General features: G+C 41.6%; 2 non-coding genes across 2 annotated transcripts; both read left to right on the plus strand.

Moving 5' to 3' along the window:
• Positions 1–637: 637 nt before the first annotated feature.
• Positions 638–744, plus strand: LOC120264017. Its single transcript, XR_005537201.1, has one exon. It is a non-coding gene; the product is annotated as a small nucleolar RNA R71 (small nucleolar RNA).
• A 9,404-nt stretch (positions 745–10,148) lies between these two features.
• On the plus strand, positions 10,149–10,255 carry LOC120264177. Its single transcript, XR_005537349.1, has one exon. It is a non-coding gene; the product is annotated as a small nucleolar RNA R71 (small nucleolar RNA).
• The last annotated feature ends 9,136 nt before the right edge of the window (positions 10,256–19,391 follow it).

Below are 19,391 nucleotides of genomic sequence, written 5' to 3' on the forward strand. Positions count from 1 at the left end.
ACAATTTGCCCCACTTGATTTTCCAAATTGTGCAATGAAGCGGTGTGGTTGTGAAGTGTAGCCTCTAACGATTGAAACCGTGTATCCGATAATTACACAAATCAATTCAAGGTTTTCTCCATGTTCGGGGCTTGTTGTTGGAAACCCGATGGTGTTGTAGCCTTTTGTTGCCCTTGGTTGTTCCAAGAAAGATTTGGGTGGTTCCTCCAACTTGGATTATAGGTGTTGCCATAAGGATTGCCTTGGTTTCTCATCGCATTACCCACAAAGTCAACTTTGCCAAAGAAGCGATGTACCACCAATGAATATTGGGCAATCTGAAGGGGCATGTCCCCCTCCACATCCATTATAACTCGTTACGTCCGCCAATCTAAGAGAAGTTAGAGTGTCTAAGTTCTTACTCAATGCCTCCACTTGGGCCGCCAATGATGTAACCACATCAATCTCGTGGATGCAGGCCACTTTCTTCTTCTCCCTTGCATTCCATTGATAGCTATTCAAACCCAGTTCTTCAATTAACTACCTAGCTTCTCTGGGGGTCTTGCTAACTAAGGTACCTCCTCGTGCTGCATCAAGTAACTATCTTATACTTGGGTTCAAACCATTGTAAAAAGTCTGAATGATCATCCACTCTGGAAACCCATGTCGAGGACATTTTCACAGGAGTTCCTTGATCCTTTCCCATGTCTCAAATAGAGACTCTAATTCCATTTGCATGAAGGAAGAAATCTTATTCCTAAGTTTTGCAGATTTGCTGGGAGGGAAATATCGGGCAAGAAAAGCTTACACGATCTCCTCTCATGTAGTGATTGATGCTCTAGGTAATGAGTGTAGCCACTGCTTCGCTCTCCCCTTCAAGGAAAATGGGAAGGCCCTCAATCTGATAGCATCATCCATAACTCCATTGATCTTGAGCATGTCGCACACCTCCAAAAAGTTCTCTATGTGGTTGTGTGGATCCTCATTATCCAAACTATTAAACTGTGCTGACTGCTTTATCATCTAGATGAATATAGGCTTTAGCTAAAAATTTTGAACTGTAATTGGGGGCCGCACAATGCTAGATTGTGTGCCCAAAATTGAGTGTATGGCATAATCGGAAAGCGTTCTCTGTTGCTCATTCTGTTCTACCATGTTTTTTGACTCTTCACCTTCAACCTCAGCTAGATTTGACAGCTCTTATGTAGGTTCTTTTTCTTTCTTATGAGTGTAAATTTAAGTTGAGGATCTCCTTCAACAATTATCAAGGGGTTCCCTCGGGTCATAACCTGGAGCTGCACAAAAAAAAAAGAAAACAAAATCAGAATGATGATAGAATAAGAAGATATGGAATAGAATGAATGAAGAATATCTAAGATAGAAAAGTGTAAAGTATCTATAAAGACCTACTCCCCAGTAAGGGCGCCAAAAAACTTGAGAATAGCCTTTGCGTGTTACCCGTAAGTGCGCGGCTTTGTCAAAGTAATAAATCCCAGGTGAGCGGGGTATTGTATCCACAGGGAGTAGGGAATAAAAATACTAAGATTGCTACTTAACCAAGTGAAGATGAACAATGATTATGTTAATGAAATGTAATATAAACAGAAATAAAAGAAACAAGAACGAGAGGGACAAATATGTAAGAAGAAAGGCAGTCAATAGAAGTGGGGTACTCGAACAATGCTCCCCTAAGACTAATGTTTCAAGTGCAAGACCAACTACTATATCTCCTTATTAATGCTTAATGAGTTGTGAACATCCTTGAATACACGGTCCCAACCCTAAGGTCAATCGTGACTAAATCTACACTATGCCTGGCTAAGAAATCAAACAATCTCAACACCTCACACTGTGTAAAGTTGTAAGATGCTCTAGGGATTCCAGTTGATAAACCCTATTCCTGTGTATATATCTAACCCTTTGGTCCAGGCGAAAGATCCCTAGTCATAATTAAGCCCCAGGTGCTAAAGTCACTTCAACGCTTCACTCTGTTGATCGCACAACCAAGCCCCAGTGGTGTTCATCTCTTAGCCCTTCACTCTCCTATGATTGTAAAGAAATCTTGGAATCTGGAGGTAGGATAAATCACACTGGAGGGGAAATGGGATGCTTCACTACCTCATGACTCACCCTCTCGAACCTATCCAATCTTGCTTTGTCTAACCCTCATGGTGTGTCACTCACTCACAAGGATTACCAATGTAGACTCTCAATCCTAGTGTCACTATAAGTGAGAAATTATTCAACAAGCATTCAAGATTGGAACTCAATTAAAGACATCAATTAAGGAAAGCATAATAAAAGGTTAATGAAACAAATACATCCTAGGGTTCATAAATCCAAGTACCCACTAGCGGTTTTAGCTCTCCATGGAGCAAGATACAATTAATAATGAAATTGAAAGTAAAAACAGGCAATCCATAGTAAAACCCCCTTGGTATTCATGTCGATGGTCTTACGGAGCGGCCTCATCCTCTTCAAAGGTCCCCTTGTCAAGCCTAGAACCACTCCAAAAGGCTTGCCAAAGCCTCTCTAAACCCTAGCCACCGGCCTCTCAAAAGTTGGAGAAAGTTAGGAAAAACGATGAAAAATGGCACCCAAAATTGGGCTGAATCGCGGCTTAAATAGGGCTGGAATCGAGCGCTCACACGGGCCTGTGGATTTTACACACGCCCCTATGGAATTTCCACATGCGCATGTGGAATTTCCATATGCCCGTGTGGATTCTCTATAATCCTTATTTTCTGGCGGCTATGAACAGTAATTACTGCAGTGATTTGCTACAATACCTCCTACAGTACCTTGCCAAAAAAACTCCTGATTCCACACTTTTCATCAAGGTAACATAAACAAGTGACAACGCCCCTTGCGTATGTTCCGCAAGTGCACTGGTTTATCGAAGTAATAAAATCCCAGGTGAGTGGGTATTGTATCCACAAGGAGTAGAGAGTAAAAAATACTTAAATTGTTTCTTAACTAGTGAAGTATGAATAGTGATTTATGTGACAAGATGTCATGCAAACAAAAGTAAGAGAGACAAGAGAAAGAGAGAGCAAGTAAAGGAGAGATAAGGCAATCAATATAAATGGGGTACTCTTATATTGATCCACCTAGGACAATCATTTCAAGTGCAAAAACCCTCTAATATGCTTCCTAACTAATATATTAATGAGTTGTGGAGATCCTTTAATACATGGTCCCAAATCCAATGTCAACCATGTGTAACGCTATACATGTCCCGGAGGAGAAATTGAACAATCTCTCAACCTCGCACTCGTATAGAATTGCAAGGAGTTCTAGAGATTCCAAGTGATAAATCATCTTCCTATATTTAGACTTTAACCCTTTGGTCCAGGTGGAAAGTCCCTAGTCACAATTATGCCCTAGAAGCTAAAATCACTTCAACGCTTCACTCCATTGCACTCGCAACTAAGCCCCAGTGGAAGGTCATCCCTTAGCCTATTCACTCTACTATGACCGCAAAGAACTCGAGTAATTGGAGGTAAAATAACACACCAAATGACAAAGGGGATGCTCCGCTACCTCTTGACTCACCCTCTCAACCCTCTCCAATCTAGCTTTGTATAACTCTCGCGCTGTGTCACTCACTCACAAGAGTTACCAACAAGAACTCTCAACCCTAGTGTCACTCTAACGGAGTATTCATACAATCAATGCATTTAAGATTGGAACTCAATAAAAACATAAATTATTGGAAGCATAATAAAAAGGTTCAAAGAAACAATTACATCCTAGGGTTCACAATCCAAGTACCCACTAGGGATGTTTAGCTCTCCATGGAGCTAATTACAATCAATGAAATCGAATGTAAAAACACAGTATCCATAGAAAACCCTCTCGATGGTCATGACGATGGTCTTGTGGAGAGTCCTCTACTCGTCCAAGGGTCTCTTTGTCCGACATAGGATACACCTCGCCAGATCGGTGCCGACGAAAGCTCTCCCACTAACCTTCTTCCAAATGGAGCGTGATGTCAGAGCCATAGAACCTCTCCCAATCGCTAGACAATACCTCTCAAAACCCTAGCTGCATCCCTCTCTCAAGTTGGGGAAAAGATGGAGAAAAGAATTATGAAATCAGTGCTCAAATCGGCCTTAAATAGAGCTGGAATCGGGAATCCACATGCCCATGTGAATGATTCACATGGCCCGTGTGGAATTAATGCACGGGCGTCTGGAATTTCCACACGCCCGTGTGGCTTCTCTAGATAATTCCTTCTTTGGCCGGCCGTGGATAGTACCTACTACAGTATTTTGCTACAATGTTGCTACAGTGCCCTGCTATAGTACTAGTCTGAACCACTCCCGAAACCATGCTTTCATCGAGGTAACTTAAACGGGCACTCGTTTACGTCGTAGATCGCTTTGCTTCTTCACTGAACGGCCGAGTTGGTGGAGATCTTGTTACACATGCACAAGCTGGAATACTTAGAATGTGACTGCCTCTGTGCCCCTGCAAATCATTGTGCTAGCTTGAATACAAGGAGGTTGGCACACATTCTAGCATCTTGAACCCGACTTATGTCTTCGCGTTTGAACATTCTCAAGATTTCCTCCAAATGGTGCACTCACGATCTACATTGGCTTCTTTCTATAAGATTCGGCTTCACAACCCTATATGCATGAAAGTAACATATATACACACATATTAGCGTTAAAACCCAATAAAGGTAATGCTGATCATAAGGAAAGAACACTTCGGATTCTTATCACACAAGCACTTATCAAACTCTCCCACACTTAAGCTTTTACTTGTACTCAAGCAACAATTAAAACATTGTATGCATAGATGAAGGAAATATTGGAAGTGCTTGGCCTTAGGTTCACCAAAGCATGCAAAGAGAGCATTCTACAAGTAAGGGAGATTTCAACACTAAATACGAAAAATCAATGCTCTAGCTAAAAACTTGAATAAAAAAGGACAACAAACCCGAAATTGTGTAAGTGTGTGAACTCACTCAAGTCAACCCAAAGTATACTCCTCAAAGTTCTACATATAAGGACTTATTTATCTACAAAAGGTAACAAAAATTCAAAAAGGGTAGTAGCTTCACACATCCTCTATGGTAGCCCTTTCCAAAGCGGACGCTAAGGAGGCTTTCACACTCTCGAGGTGGTAGCTCTTTCAACCGGGGTGGTAGCTTTCACACATCCCATATGATAGCTCTTTCTCTCATTAGGGACACAACTAGTATCCGACTTATGAGAGTAGCTTCATACATCATAGGTGATAGCTTTTTCCATCCAACAAGCACAACAAAACTATTTTGTTCTTTCTTTTTCTTCACAAATAACAAAAGAAATAACAATAATTAGACCCTTTAACATCGAACATGAGTTTCCAAAAGATTTTAAAGAGTGAGTAGTGCAACAAGTGTCAATCGGGCAAAAATTCCTACAAATTCAAGCAAAAACTAGAGCATGAAGACATTCAATGTTAAAAATTCTCCTCCTAAACCCAAGAATACAATCATTGCAACTAAGGTGAACTACCATTGGCTATGTGATCATGTATAGCAATCAAGACTAATATAAAAGAGATGTGTGCACTATGAAACTCCCCCCCCCCCATACTTAAGTTGTACATTGTCCCCAATGTACACATGCAAGCTCACTCATGATGTATATAAATCAAGAATAAATGTGGGAGAAGCAATTGAAACAATACTCCCCTGACTGCTAGTGTTACATTTGATGGAGCTAATTCATTGGGAATGGTGTTCCAATGGGTTATGAAGCACACATGGCCAAGTGCCGAAGCACCTTGGCCGTGTCTATGACAAGTTCTCAATTTCCACGATGATAAGACCATCAGCACGCATACACAAGGGGGTTCAGTGAAACTCAATAAAACAAAAATAGCTCGAGTATATAAAGGATAGAGAAATGAATACAACTGGAGACAACAAAATGAAAATATAAACTCAGAAGGAAAATCCTTTCTGAGTATACAAGTTCAAAAGAAAATGTAAAAAGTAAAGAAATGAAACACGAAATCAAGTGTCGGTGCCACGCTCTGGTTTCTCTACTGCTACTGGTGAAGATGACGATGTTGGTGGATCAACTTGGGTACATGGTGGATCAGCTGGTGCTGGAGTAGATGATGGTGGAACCCTCAGCTGCATCCCTACCGGCCTCGGTGATCTCAGTGGTGGAAGTGGCAAAAATGTAAGCTCCATACACATATCTGCACACCACTCCTATCATCCTGAGAGTATCGAGTCCAAGCTGGGAGGGAATAACTGTCTAATCGGTATCCCGAAGAGCATCACTGAGACCCATCCCCAGAATAAGTCTAGTAATGTAGGGACCAACAAATAATACTCCCACTCTCCCATTGCGACCCTGGTATCGCATGTAATTTACCACAACATGCCCCAGATGAATAGGCACGGACCTAGCCATGGAATACATATAAAGTAAACTCTATCAGCTCAGAGTACTAGTGTTATCACCTTGGCCATCCACAGATCTACTAATGACGGCGAATGAATATCTATAGCTCAGCCGAGACAAACATGTGGCCTTGGATACTCTTGGTTCATGCTGTCCCTATCCGCACAAGACCTGGTAAGCCTGCTGTTGGGTCAAGATGCCAAGGTAATCTGTTGGCAAGTGACTATACTCCTCGGTTTCTGTGTATGTCTCGTAGTACAAGCCCATGCGAACCGAAAATTCCGTGACACTCATGGCAAATTGATGTCCAAACACTATAAACTGTATGCCATCAGTGATGTCAAAACTCCCATACTGCTGAGCAAACTCAAAATATGCCAGTATCTCCGGTGTTAGTGCCCGGAAAACTAGCTCCCGTATAGACAATAATCTTCGCCAGCTTTCCACGACCGTCAGTGTGTCAAGTTCCCTAACTAACTCATCACCCCGCTGGACCCCAGTAAGCACACTCAAGTCCATGAACCGTAATTGGCCAAACCTAATTCCCGATAACCGTTCGAAATGAGCCTGATGCTCGAGATTTGAGAATTCAATATGTGCCAACTCGGGTGAAGGTTCTCTAGGGCGCTTCCCTTCTTGTCTCCTTGAGTGCGATGCCATTCCTACAATAAATGAGGAAGAAACGATCAAATAAACTCATAAATAAAATACTGTAAAATTCCACATAGGCTTGTGAAAATTGCCCACGCCCGTGTGGATCTGCGGGGTGTGAAAGCCGCACTGTTCTATGCCAATTCTCCAAAAAATAACTTCCAACCATGTTTAAACGCTAGCTAAACATGCACAAACCATTATAAAGTGAAAATTATTCCAACTCAAGACTTTTAATCCACTAAAAACAAGAAATGGCAAATAGAAGAGAAATTAAGAGGTTTACCGATGAAATGAATATGAACACTTTGAATTCGGCATGAAAATTTTCTGAAAAACCCTGTAAAATAGCGGTGAGAGGCCAGGAAACTGATTAGGAAAGGTTTTTAGATGGTTAGAAGTGAAGAAGAGGAGAATTCACAAAGATTTTAAAGAAAAACTCGTGTCTCTTGGAATTCTGTGCATCCACACGGGCTTATGGAAATTACCCACGCTCGTTCGCCTCTACAGGAGAGCTTCACAGGGGCTGATGCACGCCACTGTGTGTTCACGGGAAAACCCTCATTGTCTCTAAATGTAAATGCACTGGCGTGTGGAAAATACCCACGCTCGTGCGCCCGACCCACAGGGGTAGCCACATGCCCTCGTGGCTTCTCTGTCCAACCGAGAAGAATCTCTAAGTGTTTCACATGCCCGTAGAGAAATTGCACAGGGGTGTGGACATTCAAAAGCCCAACTCACAGGGGCAACAGCACGCCCCTGTGTCTTCTCAGGATGGAGAAAGCTTGTCTTCTCAGAAAAGTCCCACGCCCGTGCATTTTTCACAGGGTCGCTCATAGGGGTGAGTCCACGCCCCTGTGTGCTCTCCGGATAATTCGTCAAGTCTCTGCAGGAAGGCGTACACCGGTGTGGAAATTACCCACGGGCGTGGACCATCACAAGGTCGCTCACAGGGGTGAGTCCACGCCTCTGTGCCATCTTTGGATGAGCTCTGAACAAAAACGCACACCCGTGCGGTAATTCCACATGACCGTATGTTGTCTCTTGACACTTAGAGAACTTTGCAAGCACTACAGAAAATTTCTAAACACAACTATACACTCAGATCTTGCTTTACAAGGCAACTTTAACCAGAAAAAACATGAAAAATAAGCTCAACGACCTAAACTTCACCATATCCACATGAAAACAAATGATGACATTAAAAATCCACATTAAAACAAAGCAAAAGCATCTAAAAATCAAGACACCAACACTCAACACTTTATTCACACAAAACTAAACTACAACCTAAGAAAACAGCAAACACTTGGGTTGCCTCCCAAGAAGCGCTTGTTTTATGTCACTAAGCTTGAAGTACCTCTTCCTTACCTCATGGGGGCTCATAGATGAATGTTGCCCTCTTACCCATGGCTTGATAGCATGATGAGCAAAGTCTCTTGAAGGTAGAAAGAGAGTTATTGGGCTTGGGACTACCTAGTAATGGTTCATCCAACTTGTTCGGTTCACGCACATCTCCAACAGCCTTGGAGGGTTTCCGATGGTGTCTCTTGGCACTCTTCATCTTCCGAAGCACCTTTTTCATGAACCCCAGAGTAGACGATACTTCTTCCATTGAGCCAAGCATCATTACTTCTTCATTTTTCTCCTCTTGGTCGAATAAACCCTTGTACGGGTCCGGATTGAACATTTCCTGTATATATTCATCAACAATCTCATCAGTAGTGTCTAGAAAATACAAAGTACCATCGAAATCATGAAAATGCCGTATGGCTTCAACAAGGCGGTATGTGAGTTTGTCATCTCCAACTCTCAAAGTTAGGTCCTCGCCATCCATGCCAATCAATGCCTTGGATGTCCGCAAGAACGTCCTCCCAAATATCAAGGGTACATCCGCATCCTCATCGACGTCTAGCACCACAAAATCTACAGGAAATATGTACTTGTCTACCTTGACAAGCACATCTACGATAATACCCCTCGGTGTATAGCATGATAATGATACTGGCCCCTGAGTCCAGCAATCCCATTTCTTCACCTAAATTGGCAATGTTGTAAAGAATGATGAAGCTTCCCTGGTCTTTCCTCTTGTTTGGCATCTTCTTTTGCTAAACCGCCGAGCAAGAAGCATCTAAGATCACTAAAGCACTCTTCTCTAACTTCCTCTTGTTAGTCAAAAAGTCCTTCAAGAATTTTGCATACTTAGGCATTTAAGACAATGCCTCAATAAAAGGAATATTGATGTGGAGTTGCTTGAACAAGCTCAGGAACTTCTTGTACTATTCATTTTCTTGGTCATTCACAACCGAGAAAGATAAGGGATTCTTGGCCTGAAAGGTGGGGGTGCCACCTCCTTCTCTTTGCTTGTTCCCGTTTCAACCTCTATGACCTCGAGTGCATTTTCATTGGGCTTCTCACTCAGAAACCTGCCTTCAACCTCACGACTAATTCTCAAAGTGATCGCCTTCACATGCTCTCTAGGATTGGTCTCAGTATTTCTTGTGGTCTCTCCGATAGAGACTTCGTAATTTGTACCACTTGATTCTCAAGGTTGTGCAAAGAAGCGGTGTGGTTGCGAAGTGTAGCCTCAACTGATTGAAACCTTGTATCTGATGATTGTATGAATGTAGTCAACGCCTTCTCCAAATCGGTCATCCAGGTCTCCAAACCGGAAACTCGATTCTCCATGTTTGGGGGTTGTTGTTGGAAACCCGGTGGCCCCATGTCCTTTTATGGACCTTGGTTACTCCACAATAAATTGGGATGATTCTTCCAACCCAGATTGTTGGTGTTTGCTATATGGATTCCCTTGATTTCTCATCACATTACCCACAAAATCCACATTCTCAAATGAAGATGCATCACCAATGGAGATTGGGCCATCAGAGGGAGCATGTCCTCCACCACACCCGGTGTAAATAGTCACGGCCGCCACTCAATTCGATATTAGAATATCTAACTTCTTACTCAATAATTCCACTTGAGCCGCCAATGAAATTACTGCATTCATCTCATGGAGCTCCTTGAACCTTTCCCACGACTCAAATAGAGACTCCGGGAATCAACCCATTGTAAAAGGTCTGAACAATCATCCACTCCGGGAATCCGTGTTGCGGGCAGTTTCTTAGGAGCTCCTTGAACCTTTCCCATGACTCAAATAGAGACTCCAATTCCAACTGTACAAAGGATGAGATCTCATTCCTAAGCTTTGTAGATTTTTCAGGAGGGAAATATCGGGCATGAAAAGCTTCTACCATCACCTCCCATGTGGTAATTGATGCTCTAGGTAATGAGTGTAGCCATTGCTTCGCTCTCCCCTTTAAGGAAAATGGGAAGGCTCTCAACTTGATGCCATCATCCGTCACCCCGTTTATCTTGAGCATATCACACACCTCGGGAAAGTTCTCTATATGACTATTTGGATCCTCATCGGCTAAACCATTGAACTGTGTGGATTTCTGCAACAAGTGGATGAATGCCAGCTTCAGCTTGATGTTCTGAGCTATAATTGGAGGACGCACAATACTCGATTTTGTCCCCAATACTGAAGGTCTGGCATAATCGGATAATGTCCTCTGTTGCTCATTTTGTTCCGCCATATTGTTTGACCCTTCAACTTCCAAATCAGCTAGATTAGACTGTTTTTATACAGGTTCTTTCCCTTTTCTTCTAAGTGTATGTTTGAGATCAGGGTCTCTTGATTCAACACTTTTCATCGAGGTAACATAAACGGGTGACAATGCCCCTTGCGTATGTCATGCAAGTGCATGGCTTTGTCGAAGTAATAAAATCCCTAGTGAGTGGGTATCGTATCCTCAGGGAGTATGGAGTAAAAAATACTTAAATTGTTTCTTAACTAGTGAAGTATGAAATAGTGATTTGTCTGACAAGATGTAATGCAAACAAAAGTAAGAGAGACAAGAGAGAGAGAGAGAGAGAGAGAGAGAGAGAGAGCAAGTAAAGGAGAGATAAGGCAATTGATATAAATGGGGTACTCGGATATTGATCCGCCTAGGACAATTATTTCAAGTGCAAAAACCCTCTAATATACTTCCTAACTAATGTATTAATGTGTCGTGGAGATCCTTTAATACATGGTCCCAAATCTAATGTCAACCATGCCTAACCCTATACATGTCCCGGAGGAGAAATTGAACAATCTCTTAACCTCGCACTCGTATAGAATTGCAAGGAGTTCTAGGGATTCTAAGTGATAAATCATCTTCCTATATTTAGACTTAACCCTTTGGTCTAGGCGGAAAGTCCCTTGTCCCAATTAAGACCTAGATGCTAAAATCACTTCAACGCTTCACTCCATTACACTCGCAACTAAGCCCCAGCGGAAGGTCATCCCTTAGCCCATTTACTCTACTATGACCATAAAGAAGTCAAGAAATTGGAGGTAAAATAAATCACACCGGAGGGGAGAGGGGACGCTCCGCTATCTCTCGACTCACCGTCTCAACGTTCTCCAATATAGCTTTGTATAACTTTCGTGATGTGTCACTCACTCACAAGAGTTACCAACAAAAACTATCAACCCTAGTGTCACTATAAGGGAGTATTCATATAATCAATGCATTCAAGATTGGAACTCAATAAAAACATCAATTAATGGAAGTATAATAAAAAGGTTCAAAGAAAGAATTACTTCCTAGGGTTCACAATCCAAGTACCCACTAGGGGGTTTAGCTCTCCATGGAGCCAATTACAATCAATGAAATCGAATGTAAAACCAAAAAATCCATAGAAAACCCCTCATTGGTCGTGATGATGTTCTTGTGGAGAGTCCTCTACTCGTCCAAGAGTCCATTTGTCCTTCCTATGATACACCTCACCGGATCGGTGCCGATGAAAGCTCTCCCACTAACCTTCTTCCAAGCGGAGCACGATGTCAGAGCCGTAGAACCTCTCCTAATCCATAGCCAATACCTCTCAAAACCCTAGTCGCAACCCACTCTCAAGTTGGGGAAAAGATTGAGAAAAGAATCCTGAAATCGCGGCTGAAATCGGCCTTAAATAGGGCTCGAATCAGGAATCCATACGCCCATGTGAATATTTCACACGGCCCGTGTAGAATTAACCCCCGGGCGTGTGGAATTAACGAACAGGCGTGTGGAATTAATGCACGGGCGTGTGGAATATTTCACACGACCTCTGTGCCCCTTCAAATCATTGTGCTAGCTCAAATACAAGGAGGTTGGCACACATTCTAGCATCTTGAACCCGACCTATGTCTTCGCGTTTGAACCTTCTCAAGATTTCCTCCAAATGGTGCACTCACGATCTACATTGTTTTCTTTCTATAAGATTCAGCTTCACAACCCTATATGCATAAAAGTAACATAAATACACACATATTAACGTTAAAATCCGATAAAAGTAATGCTCATCATAAGAAAAGAACACTTCTTATTATTATCACACAGGTACTTATCAGCAGGCACACGTCTATGCCGTATATCACGATGCCTTTTTAATAAAAAGCCCCACTGGTGATGATCTTTCTATCAATACACAAGTCGGGATATGCAAATACGACATCTTTCGTGCCCCTCCAACTCATTATAATTGCTTGAATACATGGAGGTTGGCATACATTCACGTATCTTTGAACCTAACTTGTGTCTTCGTGTTTGTTCCTTCCACGTTTCCACCAAATATCGCATTCACTATCTACTTGGGCTTTTTTTCTTAATACTTAGCTTTACTAACCTATATCCACGAAAGTATCACAAATACACATGTATTAGCGCTAAAACCTGATAAAAGTCATGCTCATAGTAAGAAAAGAATATTTTGTATTACTAATACACAAGCACTTTTCAAACTCCCCAACACTTTAGCTTTTGCTTATCCTCAAGCAAAAATAAAACATTGAAGTATAGAAGAAGGAAACACTGAAAGTGCTTGGCCTTAGGTTCACCAAAATATGCAAGGAGAACATTCTACAAGTAAGGGAAATTTCAACGCTAAATACAAAAAATCAATGCTCTACCTAAAAACTTAAATAAAAAAGGACAACAAACATATAATCGTGTAAGTTTGTGTAAACTCACTCAATTCAACCCAAAGTATACTCCTCAAAGTTCTAAGTATAAGGGACTTATTTATCTACAATACATAACAAACAAAGAGATGGTAGTAGCTTCACACGTCCTCTAAGATAGCCCTTTCCGAAGCGGCCGCTAAGGTGTCTTTCACACTTTCAAGGTGGTCGCTCTTTCTACCAGGGTGGTAGCTTTCACTCATCCCATGAGGTAGCTCTTTCTCTCGTTAGGGCATAACTTGTATCCAATTTATGAGAGTAGCTTCATACTTCATATGTGGTAGCTCTTTCCACCCAAAATGCACAACTAAATGATATATCAGTTTTTTTAACAAGAAAAACACCAGAAATAAAACTACTTAGTCTCTTAAACACCAAACTTGAGTTTCCAAACGAGTTTCATGAGCGAATCGTACAACAAGTGTCAGTCAGGCAAAAATTCCTAGAAGTTCAAGAAAAAACTAGAGCATGAGAATATTCAACGTTAAAAATTCTCCTAAACTCAAGAATACAATCATTGCAACTAAGGTGAACCATTATTGGCTACACGAGCATGTATGTCAATCAAAACTTATGTAAAGGAATGTGCAAAGTGAACTCCCCCAACACTTAAGATGTATATTGTCCTCAATGTACACATGCAAGCACAATAGAAAATATAGCAATCAAGCAAATACGTGGTAGTAGCAATTGAAATAGTACTCCCCTGACACCTACTATTGCATTTGATGGAGCTAAATTGTGGAAGTGATGTTCCAATGGGTTGTAATGCACACACGGCCAAGTGTATAACACCTTGGCCCTTGTCTATGACTAGTTCTCAATTCCGATACTGACAAGACCATCTGGAACCAAACACAAAGGGATTCAGTGAAGCTCAATAAACAGAAACCAAATAAACTCTAGAAAAAATAAAGATAAACTCTGAAGCAGAATCCTTTCTGAGTGTACAAGTCCAAAAGATAGTGCAAAATATAAAATACGTAAGAGAAAAAAACAAAAAGACGCTTCAAGAGTTGGTGTCATCTGGTGTCGGCTCTTCTGCTGCTGGTGTTGGTTTTAGTAAATCTGGTGATGGTGATGCTGGAGGACCTACAGGGGTCCTCGATCTCATAATGAAAGGTGAGGGAGTGTCGCGCTCGAGTAACTGCTGTAAGATGTCGAAACGCGCCATCACCTCTGCGTGTCACGCAGCCTGCGTCATGCGAACCTCACCAATCTCAGTCCTTAGCACCCCTACCACACTCTCCAGCCTCTCAAAATGATCGTGAGCTTGAGAAGGAGAGAACATACATACTTAGGGCGGCTCCTGTGCGGCAGGAGATGCCTTAGCCTCCATCGGAGCGGACTGAGGCTCAGGGATAGGTGGAGAACCCTTTATATCATCATCTACTTCCTTTACTACCTCTGGAGTAGCCGTAGCCAATATATACACCCCATTTCTGTACCTACGCACCAATCCCATCAATCTTAGTGTCTATATACTTAGGGGGCAGGTACGCTCGCCTTCTCAACACCTCGAATCGTGTCTAGTACACCCATCCCCAAGATAAGTCTCATGATGTATGGGCCTGAGAAAAGCGCTCCTGCCCTGGTGTTCTATGCCTGATGCCTCAGGTACTCGGCTACAATGTGTACCAGATGAATCAGTGTGCTCTGAATCATCAAATAGAGGTATAAAAGCTCCTGCTAGCTAAGGACGCCGGTACTGTCACTATGGCTGTTCACCAACCTGCTCATAATGGCATACACTGTCTAATCTACCCAATATAAGTTTAAAAGAACTAAGACAACTATCAAAAAGGCACAACTATAAACAATTGGACTAAGGCACACCACATAAACTCATTAAGGATGTAATTAATAAAGAAAGAGCGAGGTCCCCAGGCGAGGATCCCCTCGGGACTACTAAGGCTAGAGGGATGCTAGAATTACATAGGCAATGGTTCTTTTGGGCCAAGAGACATCCTAAAGTAGGTTACCCCAATGGTCATGGTGGTAACCTCTAATCCCGTACAAGTATTGGATCGGAATTACTTCTGCTCAAATCCTCCTATGATTGTATTACGCTTAGGGAAATCTCTAATTAGGGCCAACAGTTAATTCCTAGATCCAGGCCCAATGGTTGAAGTGTAATTAAATACCAACTGGTCAAGGCTTATTCATACATGAATCCCCATTAAGCTAAGTGAGTCTTGTATAAGTGACAATGGCCCTTGCGTGTGACCCGCAAGTGCATGTTTTTGTCAAAGTAATAAATCCCAAGTGAGTGGGTATCGTATCCACATAGAGTAGAGAATAAAAATACCTAAATTTCTACTTAACCAAGTGAAGATGAATAATGATTGTGCTGATAAGATGTGATGTAAACAGAAATAAAAGGAACAGGAATGAGAGGCACAAGTAAGTGAGATGTAAGGAAATCGATAGAAATGGGGTACTCAGACAATGCTTCCCCTAAGACTTATGTTTCAAATGCAAGAACTACCATTATACTTCCTAATTAATACTCAATGAGTCGTGGAAATCCTAAAACACATGGTCCCAAACCTAAGGTCAACCGTGACTAACCCTAAACTGTGTCCCGGGGGAGAAATAGCTCAGTTTCAACACCTCACACTGCACAAAGTTGCATGGAGTTCTAAGGATTCCAAGTGATATATCGTATTCCTATGTGTAGATCTAACCCTTTGATCCAGGCGAAAGACTCCTAATTACAATTAAAACCCAGATACTAAGGTCACTTTAACGCTTTATTCTATTGCTCACGCAACTAAACTCTAGCGAAGTTCATCCCATTAGCACTTCACTCTATTGTAACCGCAAAGAACTCTAGGAAATGGAGGTAGGATAAATCACACCAAAGGAGAAAGGGGACGCTCCGCTACCTCTTGACTCACCTTCTCAACCCTCTCCAATCTAGCTTTGTCTAACCCACATGGCGTGTCATCCATCCACAAAGATTACCAATATTGACTCTCATCCCTAGTATCACTCTAAGGGAGAAATCATTCCACAAGCATTCAAGATTGGAACACAAACAAAATCATCAATTAAGGAAAGCACAATGGAAAGTTAAATTAACAATAATATCCTAGGGTTTACAAAATCCAAGTACCCACTAGGGGGTTTATCTCTCTATGGAATACAATACAATCAAAAATGAAATCAAAAGTAAAGATAAGCAATCCATAGGAAAACTCTCTCTGTATTCATGTTCATTATCTTGTGGAGTAGCCTTGTCTTCTCCGAAGGTCCCCTTGTCCGGCCTAGGGCACACATCGTCGGATCGGTGCCGGTGAAAGCTCCCCCAAAAACCTTATTCCAAGAGAAATACAGTGTCAAATCTGGAGAACCACTCTAAAGATGTGCCAAAAGATGGCCTCTCAATAGATGGAGAAAAGTTGGAGAGAAGGGGGAAAGAAGATCCCTAAAATAGGGTTGAATCGCGGCTTAAATAGGGCTAGAATTGGGCATCCACACGCCCCTATGGATTTTCAACATGGGCCTGTGGAATTTCCATATGGGCATGGATAATTTCCACACGCCCGTGTGGATTCTATGGAAATCTGATTTTTGGCAGGCTGTGAATAATAACTACTACAGTGTCTTGCTATAGTGATTTACTAGGGTAACCTGCCACAATACTCCGATGAAACACTACCAATTCCACATTTTTCATCTAGGCAACATAAATGGGCACACATTTATACTGTAGATCGCGACTCTTCTTCAGTCAAAAGCCTCGTTGATGAAGATCTTGCTATCAATGCACAAGTCGGGATACGCAAATGTGACTGCCTTCGTGCCCCTCCAACTCATTATAATGGCTTGAATACATGGAGGTTGGCACATATTCAAATATCTTAGAGCCCCACTTGTGTCTTTGCTTTTGTTCCTTCCAAGATTCCATCAAATAGTGCATTGACAATCAACTTTTGGCTTCTTTTCTTAATACTTAGCTTCACAACCCTACATCCGCAAAAGAACACAAATACACATGTATTAGCACTTAAACCTGATAATAGTAATGCTCATCATAAGGAAAGAACACTTCTCATTCTTAACACATAATCACTTATCAATAAGGGTGATAGTCACGTAACTGAGTACAATCTAGAAGTTGGATTGATTGCTTCCCAACAAGTGTACGAGATCACCAAGTAATAACCTGTGAGTGACACAGGGGTCGTATTCCATTGGCTAAGGAAGTATTATTACTCACTTTCATCTATTTTCTAGCCTAGAAATTAATATAAGTGAAGAAGAATTAAAACAAATACACTAACCTAAGCTAATCCTATGGCTGGGTAACTAACACACTGATGTAAACAAACAAGGGAGTATCAAGAATGAGAAGAGAGTGTTTGGATAAGAATCCACCTAGGATTGTCATTAAGGGCCAAACTAGGATGGTTTAAGGATGCATTGATGATAGTTGAGATCTAGAGACCTCGTGAGTAGATTAGCCCTAATCTCTCGGTGACTAACCCCTTATCCCATATGAGTGTCAATCCAAATCTCTTCCGGATAAACACACCTATGATCGCATTAAGTTATAGGAGTTCTCTAAATAGGAGTAAACCTATACTTCTTCGGCTTAAACCTAGCAATGGATGGCTACCAACACCCGTTCTCTCGACGTGTCGGCACAAGCATCCCCTTTCAATCTCTCCTAGATCTAGTGCACATGAGTAGGTCACATCTACATACACAACTCAATATTGAATTACGGATTTCTCCATAAATGTAATTCTAAGCATCAAAGCATGAAAGATTGAATCTCAAACAACCATCAAATTAAATGAAGAACAACATCCCAAGTTCTTAGCCAAGATGAACCCTAGGATTCATCCAAATCCAAACACAACAATAAGTTAATCCTTCATGATAAGGGAAACTTATAAAACATACAAGGAAGATAAAAACATAAAAGAGGTAATGAGAAAACCCCCTCTAGGTCATGATCTCGTTGAATCGATGAAGCTTCGAATGGTGATGCAATGGTGGCTTAGAACTTCACTCCAACTCCTTCTCCTTTGCTCATCTCCCTCTTGAAGATAATGTGTGCTTATTTACCACAAGGATCATCACTGGAAGATGGCCGGAATACCTCAAGGAAGTGTGGTGGCGGCGGCCCAAAAAGCCAAGAAGAAGTAACCTTGCTTTGCCCTAGAAGTGTCTTTTTTTACCCCCAAAGTATGCAGTCCGTATGGGGGCTGTATAAATGTCAAACCGGGCATAAGATCATCAAAACCTGAGGCATAAAAGGGTCAATCCCAAGGTCATTAAGGCCGTATAGCTTCGGCCAAATCTTTTGCCTCAAGGCACTACAATGTTAATCCAGGGGTCAATCCAGGGCTGTATTGAGGCCGTATGAACTAGAACACTTTCTGACCTGAAAATTTTCTAGGTGCTATAGTGACTACTACAATAATCCAGCTACAGTACATCTTCTACAGTACTTTATCAATAGTAATCTACTAAACCCTAAACCCTAAACACTTTTTTGTCCCGAAAATAATCTAGGTGCTATAGTGACTACTACAGAGATTCAGCAACAGTACATCTTCTACAGTACTTCATCTACAGTAATCTACTACAGTAAAATACGCCAATATACTGTGAGACCTGGTTTTCTTCTCTTTTTTCACTGAAATCATATCCTCATGTTCTCCATTGCTCCTTAGTGTACTGCAATGCAAATAATACACGATTAAGCACAAAATGGACATCCATTCTTACAAAAATACATGGTAAGTGTGAATAAAATACATGTACCAAAAAATGTACATTTAGACACTTATCATGGATCACAAAGTTCTCATACAATACAACACATCAATGAACACAAAGCTTAAACCACAAACTAAACCAAATGTTGTAAATATAAATCACAACATCCATACAAACGAGTTCATCCCAACATTCACCAGATGCAGGGTGACCATGGGAGTCTAGTTCAACATGAATAAAAGTGAGATCTTAAGATACAAAGCAAGTATGAGCAGAATCATAGACAAACTCCCTTAGATTCATCGACTAGAAGATGGTGATGAGAACTTGTTGAACCACACTGACAAGCTCCTTGATGATCTCCTTAATAGCAACCTTCTTCTCACCCTTGATCTTGCTTCTTAGATCTGCCTTCGCCAGTCCCTTGAAGCATTAGAAGATGATGGTGGAGAAAGGGTGGCCAAAGAACCTCTCAAAGAGGTCTCTAACCCCATTTTTAAAGTGTTCTCGGATTGGCTTCACGGCCTTTTTCACGGGTGTGAAGGAGGTCGTTAGAGTCT

This window comes from Dioscorea cayenensis, chromosome 6 (assembly GCF_009730915.1).
Source record: "Dioscorea cayenensis subsp. rotundata cultivar TDr96_F1 chromosome 6, TDr96_F1_v2_PseudoChromosome.rev07_lg8_w22 25.fasta, whole genome shotgun sequence".
Classification (NCBI taxonomy): Eukaryota; Viridiplantae; Streptophyta; class Magnoliopsida; order Dioscoreales; family Dioscoreaceae; genus Dioscorea; species Dioscorea cayenensis.